General features: G+C 39.1%; 1 pseudogene; it reads right to left on the bottom strand.

Moving 5' to 3' along the window:
• LOC136280511 (E3 ubiquitin-protein ligase rnf213-alpha-like) overlaps window positions 1-15,859 on the bottom strand; it is a 42,720-nt pseudogene that overhangs the window by 9,749 nt on the left and 17,112 nt on the right.

The raw sequence follows: 15,859 nt of genomic DNA, 5'->3' as shown, positions 1-15,859 counted from the left end.
TGAACCACCACCCTCACCCCTCTCCCCCGTCAGAATCCTGGCTACTTTCCCTCTACCTGAAGCCAGTATTCTGCTAAGGGAAAGTTTTCATATTACTAATAAACTTGAAGTTTAGCTTAGTTTTCTTAGTTTAAAGTATTTCGTGTCTTCTTTAGGCTCTAGTGTCCATATCAAAAAAAAAAATTATATATTTCCTTACCTCCCCGATGAAATACACATATCTGCAATTACCACACTCTGAAAGAAAGTAAAGCGTAAGAAGTAATTTCAAAGTTCTCGTTGGAACACTAGAATTGTACATTCTTATTTGATATAGCTGCTAAATCTCAACGTAAACATTTCTGAAAAAAAAAGACACTTACCATACCATTCTCCAACCCGACCAGTGCCTCTCATAGTTTCAGCAATGACCTTCATGCACTCGAGATAGTTATCCTCGGGCATTGTTGGTAAGAAAGAATTCTGTACCAGGAGATCAACGGAGAAATCAGATATTCTGTCAGTAAACTACAGTAGAATAGGGTAGTTTAGTATATTTAACTGAGTTGATAACGTAAATTGGCCACCGTAAAGGGTTTAATAGCTGACGTTTCGCGTATCAGCCCTTCGTCAGAGCGAATGACGAAGGGCTTTAACGAAAGGCTAACGCTCGAAACGTCAGCTTCAAAACTCTTTACCGTGGGCAATTAACGTTATCAACTCAGTTCATAATATTAAATTACCCTGTTATACTCTCTCACCGACGCAGCACCACAGGTTATTTAGAAACTTACCCCCTTTACTGTGGAACAAGACATGCGATTGCTCTTTACTATTTTTACAATAGAACTTAGATGTTATCGTTATCGTTATCATTTTGACCTATGCTCAAAAAAATTTCACTTTTTCTAAGGATAACATATCTGTGTATACTTACCTTCATAGTCGATGGATTAGTCAAGAGAGCATAAAGGGGCTGAGCCAAAGATGCGTTATCGTTATCATTTTGACCTATGCTCAAAAAAATTTCACTTTTTCTAAGGATAACATATCTGTGTATACTTACCTTCATAGTCGATGGATTAGTCAAGAGAGCATAAAGGGGCTGAGCCAAAGATGCTTCACCAACGCACTGCAAAGCTACTACTGTATGGATCACAATTTCGGTCAAGGCGTGCTCCTGCGGACTCTTTCCATTGTAGATTTGAAGTTCCTTTAGATTTCCACCCTGTTTGTTTTCAAGAAGTTCCTTGGCGAAACGTCGGGCCTAAATGATACGCATAGCTTATTACGAACAGAAAACGTACCTTTCAACAGCCTAAAGATAGAGAGAGTTAGAAAAGAATGGTAGCGTTGACTTTCGTTTCATACAACTACCAATTCCTCTGGTTTCACACGAGTCGACAACATTTGAAATAAAAATCAAGAATTAAAAAATTTGTAATTGTTCCTTTCTTTTCGACTCACCTCAACGACAATCGATTTTGCAGAAAACATGCGCGCATGTTTTTAATTGGTCTTACCGTTTCATTTAGGTGTCCTCCATTTCTTACGAAATCATCAAGCTTTACTCTCACCTGACAAAAAAAAAACATATCAAACTTTGCCTATTGTTATGGTTTAAATTTTTTAGGACAACGATCCTTTTGTTGGCTGGCCTTGGGGATTTTTCCGTCCGGTTTCGCGAAATTATACTCGAGTCAAATCGGATTCAGTCGGCAAATTGTCACTGATGACATTTTTTCTTAACGGTAGCCTACTTTGGAAATCAAAGATAAACCAACAGGGGGTGCGTCAGTAAATTTCAAGAGAACGCCAACTACTTTGACTAAACTTTTGTCATACCGCGCGCGCATGTTTCGGCCTTACTCAGCCTCACTGTACTTTACTCTTATTTAGGCGTCAAGTAAAATAATTAATACTTAGAATACAGCTTGTTGTATTATATCCATGTAATTTTATGTTTTAGCTCATGTTTTAGCAAGCAAGCGGCGGTGAGTAGCTGGAGGCGATGAGAACGGGCGGCTGCTATGCATTATCTCAGTTTAATATGCCTTATGCGTTAAGCTTCTTTGAAAATGACTTCTGTTTAAATTTACCTCGTGCATGGCTTAATAATTATTTAACCAATTGCTCCTGGATCTACGTCGATCGGCAGGAAGACTATTTGTCTTTCGCACCTTTTCACGTTTAAATGATTTCGCTTTTCGCTAATTGTTCCACTGCTAACAGAAGAAAAGAAAAGAAAAGAAAAAAAAAAAGAATGAAGACACCGCTCGATGTCGAGAGTGCGTGAAAAGGCGGGTTTACTTAGACAATTGTCAGGTCTCGCGTTTTTGTTTTTTGGTCTATTGAAGCAAGTAAACATCGCTGTTGAAGGCAAAACAAAAGGTGCGATTTTCGCACCTTTTTCCGTTTTAGTGATTTTATTCTCCGGTTAGCCTCAAACAAAAATCTTCATCGTCGCATTAGGTGAGTGAAAAAAAAATAGTGTGACTGGTTTGGAATTGCTTGCGCAAACCGTTGTCTGTTATTCCTTTTTTCTTCTTTTCTGAAAGCAGCAGGCAAGAGCGTGTTGAATCAGGGAGGGAGAATAACGAATAAGCATACAGAGCAGAATTAAAATTTTCTTTGGAAAGTGTATATCGTTTTTCCTTACCTCCTGAGACAAATTCTGTGTCTGAACTGGAGAAATATTTGCCATCGTTATTTCACGGTATATCACCAGGAGGAGGATTACATTTTTTGAGACATCTTGTAAACTTGTTTCCTACAGAAAAAATATTCAAAAGTTCTAATGGTAAGTTGTATGGAAACTTCTCATAAAAGATGTTCGATGGTTGACTTAGCCTTCATTGTTAAAAAGATACTTACACTTTGCTCACCAATATGGTTGTGAGATGTAAAACTGTAAAATTTAACCTCCTAAGATTACGTTAACTGATTAAAGAGGGTAAGTTTCTAAAGAAACAGAGCGACAAAGCGAATGGCGAAGGGCTAACGCTCGAAATATCAGTTTAGAAATATAAACTCTTAACGGTGACCAATTTTCATTATCAACTCAGCGGATAACACCAAATTATTAAGACTGTCTTCATAATCCACAAGGGGTGGATCCAGCATATTTCTTAGGAGGGGTTGCACCACTAACGAATAATGTAACTGACGCATGATGTAAACAAATTTTGAAAGCGACCAACGAAGAAGAAAGCTTATGACCAAGAAATTACATAATATGAAATACTGAGCAAGCATTGCAAACAATTAAGCAGAGAGAAATAAGAGAGATGGTAAGTATTAAGCTCGTTAAAGAAATAGAGGAAGATGTTTTTCGTCTTGCCACGAGCCTGAGACAAAGAAAAAATTCTGAGTCCCCGTGACGAAAAGACATCTTTCTCCATTTCTTTACCATGCTCAAAATTTTTTCTTTGGCCCACGCTCGTGACAAGACGAAAAACATCTTTCTCTTATTCACCAGATAATGTATAACCGTGAAGTTGTATTAGGAAGCCGTAAGTCATCCAATTCCTTTATCACGTGTGAAACATACCTGCGTCATTTCTGAATGTCTGGAGTTGATACAATCCAAAATAACCCACAATAATCCACATCCTTCACCCTTAGGTTTCATTAATAAAGAAGATAAACGGTACAATAGAAAAAAAGAATATACAGTGAACACTAACCGTAATGGCAGTGACAATGTCTTGGATGTTCCCACTGACAACAGTTTTGGCCAGCACCTCACGGACGGCACGATAATGGTCTCCATGAACAATAAACCTGTCTTGGATTACATCCTCCTCCTACAGATAGAAGAACAAAGATCAATAGCAAGCAACATTTATTGCCATAAGTAAAATGTAAAAAGATTGTTGCCTTCAAACATTTGAGAGAACTGTTCCATTAGCAGTAAAAAAAGAGGACGGAAAGAGTCTAAATTTTCAAAGGTTCTTCCTCTTTTTCGCGCCTTTAGTCCTCAACCGTTGCGCTTTGGAAACACTTTGGTTTTTTGAGAGATTTAAGTATATTTGTTCTTATTAAGTACAGAACAATTTAAATCTCATAGTAAGTGGCCTGGCTCTCTGACTCATGTTCACAATAAGTAGAGCACCTGACTACTAAGTCAGAACTCAACAAAATTGAATCCTCCTTGCATCCAGAGTTTCCTTTCCTGACTATTTACGATATGTGTATACAATTTTTCTTAAAATGAGTCAGTTCTCACACATTTAACGAAATCCATTCATCAATGATGCATTGTCTACCTGCTGTCTGGCCTCTGGAGGTAGAATCCACGCCAGTTCCTTATATTCACCCAGAGTTCGGACACAGTCCAAGCCATACCGCCAGACAAGCTGTTTAAGTAGGTAGAGCTGCGGTGTCGAACTCGACACTTCCATGCAAAGCTTCCTTGCAGACTCTAATAATAACATCACTTCTCTCTTGGCGTCAAGGTCTTTGTAGCTGCTATCTCCCTCAATGAACAACTTGTAAAGGTACTCTACCACCAGTGATAAGACGTAACGTCCTTTAGCAACCCCATCCAGAGAAAGAGCGCTCATTTCAGCAGAATCCTCGTCACTGGCCCTAAGAGCTGTTAATGCCTCTTCGCAAGTCTTTTTAGCATGTTTGAGCTTTATTGTTACCTTCGAATCGGCCACTTTGGCTCGATAACGGCTGATAAGGATGTCCTGAGGAAAAGGCAGTTAGATATGAGAACAGCTAGGACTTGATAGTACAATTTACTCAATAGGTAACCTTTGACGGGATTTCAGGGAATAAGGTGAACGCACGCACACGACACGTTATGACACGCTTTACGCTAATGGCACGACACGCTTACCGTGCAAATATGCGCGTTAAAAAAATTGATTTTAGAAAGTGTGTTGTAGCCATTGTTCATATCTGGCTAACACGGTAGAGATTTGTTTCTATAACACGCTAGATTTTTTTGTTTTTTTCTTAACACGCTAAGTTCCTTTGTTCCTTAACACGCAAGCTTATCTTGACGAGATGGCGAGGTGCAACACGTCAGGAACTAAAGGTTTCCAGCAGTTGGATAGCAGAAAATTAGGCTTTCTTGTGTCCGTTTTACAAAGAAAGTTTGACTCGCCATGTTTTAGTGAGCAGTGGAATCAGATAGCCGCTCGCATTAATACGAAATGTAGAGGAAAGAAGAGGACTCTTATTCACAGACTTAAGAAAATTAGATTGTTTTGAAAACAATGAGATGGCACAATATTATAAGTCTACCATTTAACATAAAAACATTATGGGTCGGTTAACTGAACAGAGTCTGGCCATTGTTCAACAAAACCGCGTTCTGAGTTATTTTGATTTCAGCTAATCCTAGCAGGTAGACATGGCAAATTATTAAGAGAATAGAGAAGGCATAAAACACAAACTAGAAAATAATCTATCTGCCCAAAATAATGCACTTACAAACAGGTGACGACAGTCAAAGGAATCTATAACGCTTAAAGTTTGGGAAATAGACTGTCTGTCGATAAGAAAAGGTATATTAGATATTTCATCATTTTGTAAACTCCTTCCGTAGAGAGAAAAAAAATGACGTTACCACTGCACTACACGGACTGTTGTACTTGTCGGTTTACAAATTTAACAGTATAAATAAATAATGCCTCGGAGACTAACAGAACAGACAAACGCGGTGAGAATACAATTAACCCTCAAGCCGTTTCCTTTGCATCATACAGGTTTGCTCTTATTATTTTAAAAGCTTGTGCTTGCTACCTTTAAAAGTTCATGCACGGTTTTAAGAGCAGAGGACTTTGCTCGTTCGGCCCGTGTTTTGCAAGCTGTTTTAAGAAAATGAGGAATTCGAAAAGGAAGGAAAAAACTCAAACAAAGTTTTAAATGATGGACAACAAGTCGAGATATTCCTTTATGTTATGTGTATCGTATATCAGCCGTGCGTATCGGTGAGCTAAAAAGCTTTAAAGCTTAGGACGTACTTCTTGTACAAATCGAAAACAACTTTAACTTTAAGAAACGCGTTATAAAATTGGCACGGTCACCGTGTTATATCGTGCAAAGTTGCGAGCGAGATCTTAATAATTTTCCTTTATTTCTACCGTGCGAAGCAAGAAAATGGCTGCGAAGTTAATGAGGCAAGTAACTTACACGCAGCTAACGTGTTAAACTGAAGCTCGTTCTCTTTTTACCGTGCTCGTGTACCGTGAGCGTGCGTTCACCTTATTCCCTGAAATCCCGTGGCGAAACATCTCGGGTATATAGAGTAAATTTAATTCCAGTTGAACTACTCTCACCTCGTAGTACAGTATTAGTTTAATTTACATACCTCCATGCACTGGACACATAAGAAGCAGACTTCCTTGACGTGAGAAGGTTCAGGTTTTAAGTTCCGAGCCCCATGAAAGAAAACTCCTAGCTGTTCTTTCACTAACTTTGTCAACTTCGCACTATTTTAAAAATTGAAGACAATTTAGTATATACTTATTTCCTCATTAATTGGACAATTTAATATGAATTGAAGATAAGAGGAAAGAAAATTAGACATGTTAAGAGGCACAGGAAAGTGAGAGTGCTTTAATTGAGAAAGAGCTTGTTTTTTTAATGCTTTTACCTTGAGCGCAATAGCTGCTGGAGAAGAAATGAACGCACCACAGGGGTGGGGTCAATAGCATAATCAGGGAATGGAGAGAAATCCTTTGTCTGAGTTGACTGATGGCCGATAACATAATGCATGAGCAGAGAGATAGATTCCTGTTCAAGGTCCTTTGACATCAAGTCACCGAAACAGAATATTGACACCAGCTCCATGAAAAAGGCATTACATCGGCGACGTAACTCAGAAACAGTCTCTTCATTTGTCCTACGGTCATAAATAAAACATTAATAGGTACCGGCATAGCAGTAGACTTATTTCTTAAACCTCATATTCGATAACCCCTTCAGCTTCGGTCATGGGCCATGGTTTCCCGCCATCAGCCAAAAATAACTTAAGTTTTTGGTATTTAAAGCTGTGAGAAATTATGATTACTCTGAAAATATTCATAGTATGTTTTCACAAAGTAATCATATTCGATTCACTCTCTAGAGTTTTGTTTTTAATGGAGGGAAAAAGATCCAGAAACCAAAAAAAAAAAAAAACCGCAGAGCAAAGGCAAGAACCAGTAACAAAGCAAGCTCTCGTGTAATGCAGGGTCTGGAATGAACCTCGGCCGCACAATTAGGAGACGAGTGATCTCGCCCCACTACATTCCCAGAAGTTGTTGGCCGTGGCTGATGCAAACCACTATTTAAAACTTTAGTGGCCACAGGCCGATGACAGCATCCATAATTACAAGCCTTGAAGTATCTCCAAATTTCACTCCGCTTTCAATTTCAGTTAAGTAGTTCAGCACCACCAGACAAATTTCCGGAGATGGTTAGCCTGGATTAAATCTAATTTACTGAAAAAATTTGTGACAGGTGGTCCAAAGATGGCTCGTGTTGAGGGTAAATTGATCAATAGTGTAGTCTCTGATACTTGCAAAGACTAAAGGCTCTATAATGTAAAAAAAAAACAACAACAACTAAATTGTGGATAATGTGCCGGTTTACCTCTTCTTGATGTCTTCACTGTAGTTAATCAAGAATTTTTCAATGGCCTGCAGCGATCTCAGCGATGAAAAGTCAGTTTCATCTCCCAAAACCTTCAGAAGAGAGCAGTTTGTTATTATATAATTTCAATTTCTAGTTGATTATTTCCGTTTAGCATTTCGTAATTTTGACCTACCTTCCACAAGCTGGTCGCGCTCTCGGAATTGATATCTTTATCTTTCTCGGCAAACAAAGTCACGTGCTCCACAAAGAGTCGAACAGCTCCTGTTCGTTGCCACATGGACCTGATCCACCCAAGAAAGAAATAGCTTAATACTTAGCAGCACTTTTCTTATTTACGTGCACTTTCTAATACATTCTACGGGTCCTTTTGACAACCCCTCAAAGCACGGCACTACCAACGTTTTGCGTTGATAACATTTAAGAAATTATTATGAGCAGCAAAATACCTGCACCATCGAATTCGGCAAAGTTACTAGGGCCAAAACCGTGCAAAATTCGCTTTCTCGCGTCATCTTCAATACCTACAATCATTTCCTGCCATTTAAATCCGCAACATCGGTATATATTCCCAACAAACAAATTTCCAACTTGGCTTGGACAAAGATGACTGCTACTTGTAAATACCTCTTTAATGACTGGTAAATACCTCTTGAGGAGGTTGTGCATTCACTAGATGACGACACATGGCTGGCCAAAAGACGAACTGATTCAACATGCAAAATCCTCTCATAAAAGACGGAGCGAGCGAATGACTGACTGATTATACAAAATCTTACCAATAAGGTCTGCCGATTAAACTGATCGCAGCAGAGCCTTTAGTCGGCTTCTGCTTGTGTCACAGTCAAAACCAACCTCAAAAAGGGACAATTTGGTCTTTTGTTACCTGCAGTGACCAAGCATAATTGTTGATCTCTCTCCATAGTTTGAACATTTCTCCGTGACAGGTCCAAACCTCTCTTTCCTTATCATGTCTTCCACCGCCGGCCTTATCGACAAAACTCTGTCACACCATGTTCGTCGTGTGTCCGGAGAAAGCAACATCTCTCGTGAAGGCTCCAGTGCCTCAAGACAAATATTCAATGCAATGACATCCAAAAGCTGTAAAAATTTAAAAAATTAAAAGAGTTACAGGAAAGAACATCTCACAGAACAGTTAAACAATAACAAATGTTGTACCTGAAACGGAGGGGGTGGCTCATTTTGCGCTTGTGACGGCCGCGCCATGACAAACAAGTAATAATTTTAAGTTATAAAACAAGACATATGGAATAACCTGGCCTGTCCAAAGTGTAGGACACCGCTGCGAAACGTTTTGCCTAATGTGATAAAATCATGTTAATAATCACTACTAATTTAAGCTTCTGTTTATATAATGCTTTAAAATATTCAAGTTAATTGGGAGTTCATTACAATAAGGATGAACCTATAACTACCCTATCAAAAACAGCCACAATTAGGCATTTAAACTCACCACTTCTGGCTCGTTTCCTTGAAGAGTTTCCCGTAGTCTTGCTACCAGATCTGGATTTACTCTAACGAGTGTATCAAAACAGTTCAAACGGTGTTGAACTCTACTGTATGCAACATGAACGAGTGCTATATCAATCGACTCGTTTTCATCCTCATCTTCCAGGGTAACGATTTCTCTCGCTGACGAAAGAATCGCTTCGTAAACAAGCTGAAAGAATGGAAGAAAAAAAGGCAGACTTAAATATAATTGGGCTAAAATGTAAAGAGAGCATCATCTCGCAACTTAAAAGCTTAATATTTTTCTATGACTTTTCCTGACTTTCCTTCCAAAAGGTCATCTTCCCTCTTGTGTAGTAACATATTCGATATATTTGCATCGTTTTTGATAGCTTACGTCTATAAATGAATTATTAAAACGATATCCCGGGAAAGGATGCGCGTGAATGCGGGTGAAGAGCCTAAGCAAGCGCTACCAGAGAAAATATATCTATTCTCCAAAGGAATCTTATATTGTAATAAAATTGTTGGTAGAAATGAAACCTCATGTTCCACATCGCTAGAAGGCTTGTACACCATGTGAACAAAATCCATCAAATACTGCAGTCCCGCGGAATGCAGACGGCGCAATTCATGGAGTGGAGGTCCCAATTGCGAGTTACCGATCAATTCACGAAGAGAGTCCAACAGAGTGGCGCTAGAATGAGCTGCAACCGAGGAAAAAAAACATACATGAAACAACGGTTACTATAAAGACCTAAATTAAGTCCTTCAATTTACCTCACTGACATCCTGAACACCAGAATATATAGTGCATATCCGAGATGCCCACGATTGACAATTTATTTTTAGTGACTTGTTTTATGTTCGTACCTGGATTTTTAAGCACATTTCCTGTTTTCGTGAACAATAGAAAATTTTGGATAAGACTGCACCAATAGTGGTCGTCAGTCTCGATTTACTCATATGTTGGTGATCATACACTAAATCTTAGCTAAGGTGACTATTTTGTGTGACTCACTTGTAATATAAAACAGAAAGACAACAATGAAAACAAATAGGCAAAAAAAATGCAAAAAGTAGTTCATGTACCTTCGACGCTAGCTGCGTCTTTTAACAATTTTTCCATGCGTTGCTTGATAATAAATGAAAATGGAAATCGGCAAAAAAAACGATGACCACCGGCCCCAGAACCAAAAACTTGAACACGTTCTCGAACAGAATTAGTAGCGGGTGATATCATGTTACTGTAACTCAGCTCTGAGATGCTACGGTCGGCCAAGATCTTCAGCCACACCCTCGAAACCCACGTGTTGTCATTCTTGAACAAGTCTAAATTGCAGTCTCTGTCTGCCAATGCAATGATCTCAGCCAAAATAGGAACCACAACTGAGAACACTCGCTGCAGAAGAGCCTTTCTAAAGGTGCCCCACTCTTGCACCCCTGTTCCCGACAGAGCTTCTGATTGGAACCATCCGCGTGGATTTCCCGCTGTTTGCTCCCTTTCCTTTAAGAGGTGGTATGTCCTTTGTACCGCCACGCTTGGAAACGACTCTTCATCTTAAAAGAAATGGTAGTGAGATTTAACAAATTAATAAAATAGTGAAATTGAGGAGTTGAATTCTACCAATTGCTGAATTAGATCTGGCTTTTTCAACTCATTTTACACGTTGCGTTCCTTCAACTATTGCCCCCAAAACTACAATTCTTAATAACACTTAAAAAGTCCTTTAGCACTGCGCCCCCAAAATTGGATTGGTTTAATGGATCAACAAAGGTTGCAAGTTTGATGCTCGTTCCAATCCAATATTGCTTTGTCGATTAAAGAGGTTCCGCGCTTTAAGCAGTGAATAACCCAATCAATCCACCCTTGCCATTCTCGCAGCTTCCCTGACGACACCAGAGACGAAGATGGTCACAACTTTGGGATGCCGTATAAATGAATTGTCTTTCGTAGCTTCTATATCACAACGAGCTCTGTAAAAAGGTGGCGCGTTATTCTTACACTACCACAGCGATTCTGCTGTTCGCCAATCTATAGAAGTCTCCACTTCTTGTGTACTTTTTATTGTTGAAAATAGAAAATCTTTTCATTTACAGGAAAAGGAGCGCCTTAATCAATAACTTCCCGCAAATGTCTGGAGATCTTTTGAGGATAACACTAATGTTACAATTGGATGATTGCAATATTCAAGTAAATTTTGGAGATTTTTCATTCATCTTCCAAATACGAAGAAAGACAAATTTAAAACCCTGAAGGCTTCGATTGAACCTTTCGAAAGGTTATTTTCCTTAAACTGAAAGACTTGTGATCTTTTATAAATTATTTTTGTCATATTGTTTCTCTTTACTAACCCTCTTGAGTTTGATAGTCATCAGGTAGTAAATCCAAAAGCAGCTCAATCCTATGAGTTGACCGTTCAGCTGATTCCGTTTCGCTATCAACCCTACACGCAGCCGCCTGTACACAGTTACGAAGGAGCTTCACCGCCACCGTCACGGCTGGCATGGAGTCATCTTCCTCAATGCGGTCTCCACTAAAAAGCTCACTGATGGGACGATCGATGAGTTGCTCGATGGAAGGAGTGTGCTTACCAGGTGGACGAAGTTCATCAATGTGAACGGACATCCATTTTCCACCCTGGAAACCGACAAAAGTTACGACATCCACCAGCTATCCTCGGCAGCTGTGCGATCAGTACAATGTGGACAGCTTCCCACGAAGACAAGTTGAGCATTTCAGAGGCGTTTGTTCGCTCTTCCAGCAGAATGTGTCTTGCACCCGCTATCAGGTTGAAGTTTTCATCTCCTGAATCACACTGAACCAGAAGAATACCAGGGCATTCTCCACCAAGGTGTTCAAAAAAGGTTCTGCGAGAAAAAGATGAAGGCTCGTTTCAGTATAGAAAAAAAAGTATACATCGTAACACAATTATTTGAGACGCGCAAGGTGAGGTACACTTTAAGCTGTCAATGTCAGTTTAAGAATGTCTTAGCCACGGACAAAATTCGCATAGACGATGATTAGAACATGCCGATTGTGGTTCTGATAGTGGAGATGCCTAATTAGCCAAATTGAAAATTTATCGAATGAATGGATATAAAAAGTAACGCTCGTAAACAAAACTTGATAATATCCCAATATCCCAAGGTCCTTCTCTTTAACATATATTTCTGCCTTTTTATTCGCTGGTCTCTAACAGATAACGGATTCTGTTCCACAATCAATGTAATCACAATGTTTTGCTCGCTGATTTACATCAAGCTCTCACCTGACTGAAGCCCTAAAACTGTTGTTCCGTTTGAAACTGTTGAAGTGTCATGGAATCCACAGTCGACCGTTCAAAGCCAGTTTGATTGCATATGTGTCCTAAATCGTTCTTAGAGAGCAGACGTGAATGTGTAGTAACCTAAAACAAAGATGAAAACCAGCCCATTTAATGTAAAAATCGAACAAACATAGAACAAATATGGATATTCTTGGTCTTGCAAGAGCCATCGCTGATTTGTTTATTTGCCCAATTCATGTCAGTTGATGATATCACCAACCGCATGAGACGAATACATGTCGAGTTTCAGGTTTAGCATCACCAATATGTTCCTTTCCCTCATTCTGAACCTCCTCTTGCTAACTTAAAACATAGTTTGGACAGCCATACCCCATTCACAACAAAGCTGAAACACAGTTTAAATTAGGGACTCTTAACCTGACTTATTTCAACTTCAAATCTAGCGAAATAAAATTACAAGTTAGTGATTAAGCCCGCCCTATATAAATTTAGTTCTCCAGTTGTCTGTTGCTGATTTTCTTACGGTTAAACCTGGTTCAATGAAACATGCTTTAATGATGGGACATTACTCATGGGTGTACTCCAACGCCTTTATGACTTTGTATAAGATAAAGGTCTTCAGTTTCACTTAACCACTCACTATACTGTTGGGGCTTGTAAATTTTGCTGCTTATGTGGTTTTTAAGGCCTCTATCTTGCTCAAGAGAGAAGCAAGACGATCAACTAAGGACATTGTATCTCCATCACTAACTTGAATTAAGAGCCCCTCCTGACGCTTTTCATGAACATATCTATCCTCCAAATTGAGCACGTGCGACATGAACGTCCCCAAACTTGAGTGCTGCTGTTCTTTAAAGTAGGCATTCCAGATATGAGGGGCTCGTCTTTCTAAAGCAGTGTGAGGAAGGCGAGCGATGGCATCAGGTGTAGCCATCTCCAAAAGCATCATCTGACATCTTCGAAGTACCTTGTGAGCAGGAGAAAAGACACCTACCACGTTACTTTGCTGGTCTACTGCGAGTGAACCTGTACTTAGCACTACAATCTTCGTCATCAAAAGCCTATATAATGTTGCAGGCAAAGAATTTAAAATAAGAGTCGCATTGAATGTCCCATCTTTCGCACGCATCTCGGGGTGATCGACAAGAATCAGAAATCCGTAACGCAAGAAGTATTTAATAATTCAGCGGGAAAAAATACAACCAAATTACATAATGTTCAAATCATTAATCCTCAAACCAATTGCTAAACATATTCAAGCAGAATTTGCTCGCTGTACTGGCGAGTGTCACGAACGGAGTAAAAAATTTATGCAACTCGCAAAATTTCCCACTCATTAAAATACGCGGAAGCCATCAAGATGTATGTATCTTAAAATGACATTTCTATGAAGCTTACTTTCATTTCCCATGTATCCTCTGTGTCATGACTTGCCGCCGAGTTGTCTTCTCTTTCATTTTCATTACAGACTGCATGACAATGGAGGGAATTGTATCCTCGTGAAATCCAACAAAAGCGTCTCCGATGGAGAAGTTCCTGTTATCAAACATCAATTAAAAATATTAAAATAAAATAGCCCACAATCTAAAAAAATGTTAATATTATGAATAGTTGTTCCATATGCTTTACTTTATTTCTATTTTTAATTGCGTCTCTTGGGATTGAGAAAAAGCCAACAGTTTTTTTAAAATCTTGCGCACAAGGCACACTTAAAATCGCGCAGCATTCCGAACACTGCAAAAAGCAATAACATGGATTTTTTTTAAAACAAAAGCCTCGAAACCCTTTTTTTTGTAACATCACCTGCCATGTCTGCTTTCATCCGAAACCTCGGCAAATTCACTGACCCAAGTCCGCAGTTTCTGTACCACGTCCTTCTGGTCAGGAGTCAAACTTGTTAAGGTCACAAGGAAGTGTTTCTCCAAGCGGTTGATCAACGGAATAGGAAAGTTGTTGTACACTACATCTTTTTCAGCAATCACGATTAATCTGAGTAAGGGAGAGTGACTAAGACTCAAAGCGATGACAACAATAGGCTAAGGCTATATGGCTCACTGGCACTGCGTTTGTGGAAGAACACGAAGGAACGAAAATGACGATTAAAACGACAAAGGCTCGGAATTGTCCTTGAAACACAATCAGGCAACGGCTGCGAGGGAGACTACAACGTGAAGAGCACATCTACATTTATTATGCTTTCTGTCTGGCCGCTTAGAGTCGATAAATATAGAAGTTAACTTTTGTTACAAAACAGAAGTACGACTTATAAACCTCACCCTTTCAGTGTGAATGAAACACCTAATCATTTTTTCGAACCACGGTGATGAGAAGTAACGAAACGGCGGTGACAGCTGAACCAAAATAACAAAAGGGAGTGAAATCACAATGGATTACACAGGATTCGACACTAGAAAGACACTCGGTCGACACTATGGAGGACGTTACTACCCACTGGGCCACGAGGGCACTTTGAGAGAACATTGGGAACGAGGTAAAATTAGGGTTTTTTTTTTTTTGCTCCCTTTCATGAATTTGCTCACCAGTAAACACAAAAAAACAGTTTTTGACCTAATAATAATAAAATGTTCGTAACAATCGAGATTATCTACAATCAGCGACAAAATTGTTGACACGTTGCCTTATTTAACCCCCTAGTACTTCAATTTTATCTCGTTTGCACTTGTCAAGTTAATCTACTCGCCCCCTTCCTCCCAAAACAACGTTGAAACGTGATTCCATGAACCTTCAGCTACATACGGGTAACATTGAATGGGGGGAGGGGTCTTGTCAATGATTTAGAATGAGGAAGAGACATGAGTGCTACTATACACATAAATAGCACTATTCAAACATGATGTATCAACTAATCTTGACGTTGATTGTCGGTAATTAGCCAAAATTCTTACTTGAAGACATCATCAACACGACATTTGACGCGGTGAGTACCAAGCCCAAGATCCACATACTTCTGTCCACCAAAGTAAACATAATACTAGAAATGACAACATACCAATAAATAAGACTTAACATTTCGAAGCCTTTTCCACTTCAGCACATGTGTAATACCATTGAAGATACGACTTAAACATGTATAATAATAGTTACAATACTTTTTAACATAGTAATACAACAACGAAGAGAGGCATTAACATTTCGAAGCCTTTTCCACTTCAGCACATGTTGTAATACCATTGAAGATACGACTAAACATATACAGTAGTAGTTACAATACTTTTTAATATAGTAATACAACAACGAAAGAGAGGCATTGCGAATGTTAACAACAAAATTACAATATTTGCAACGGATATCTCATACATGATTTAAGGCGTCGTACAGACTCTCGTAGAGACTTTCAAGTTCAATAGGATCACTGTTCTCCCTGTTTCCATACAAACCTTGATGCGATTGATGTTGCGACAAATCTGAATATCAAGTTATTGACCTAAGTTGTACATTTAAACATTTACTGTAGGACTCCGGTACGGAACAACAGAAACAATAATCTCTCGATTTGCAAATGAAACTAA

This window comes from Pocillopora verrucosa, chromosome 4 (genome assembly GCF_036669915.1).
Source record: "Pocillopora verrucosa isolate sample1 chromosome 4, ASM3666991v2, whole genome shotgun sequence".
Taxonomy (NCBI): Eukaryota; Metazoa; Cnidaria; class Anthozoa; order Scleractinia; family Pocilloporidae; genus Pocillopora; species Pocillopora verrucosa.
This window is presented reverse-complemented; position numbering and strand designations above follow the sequence as displayed.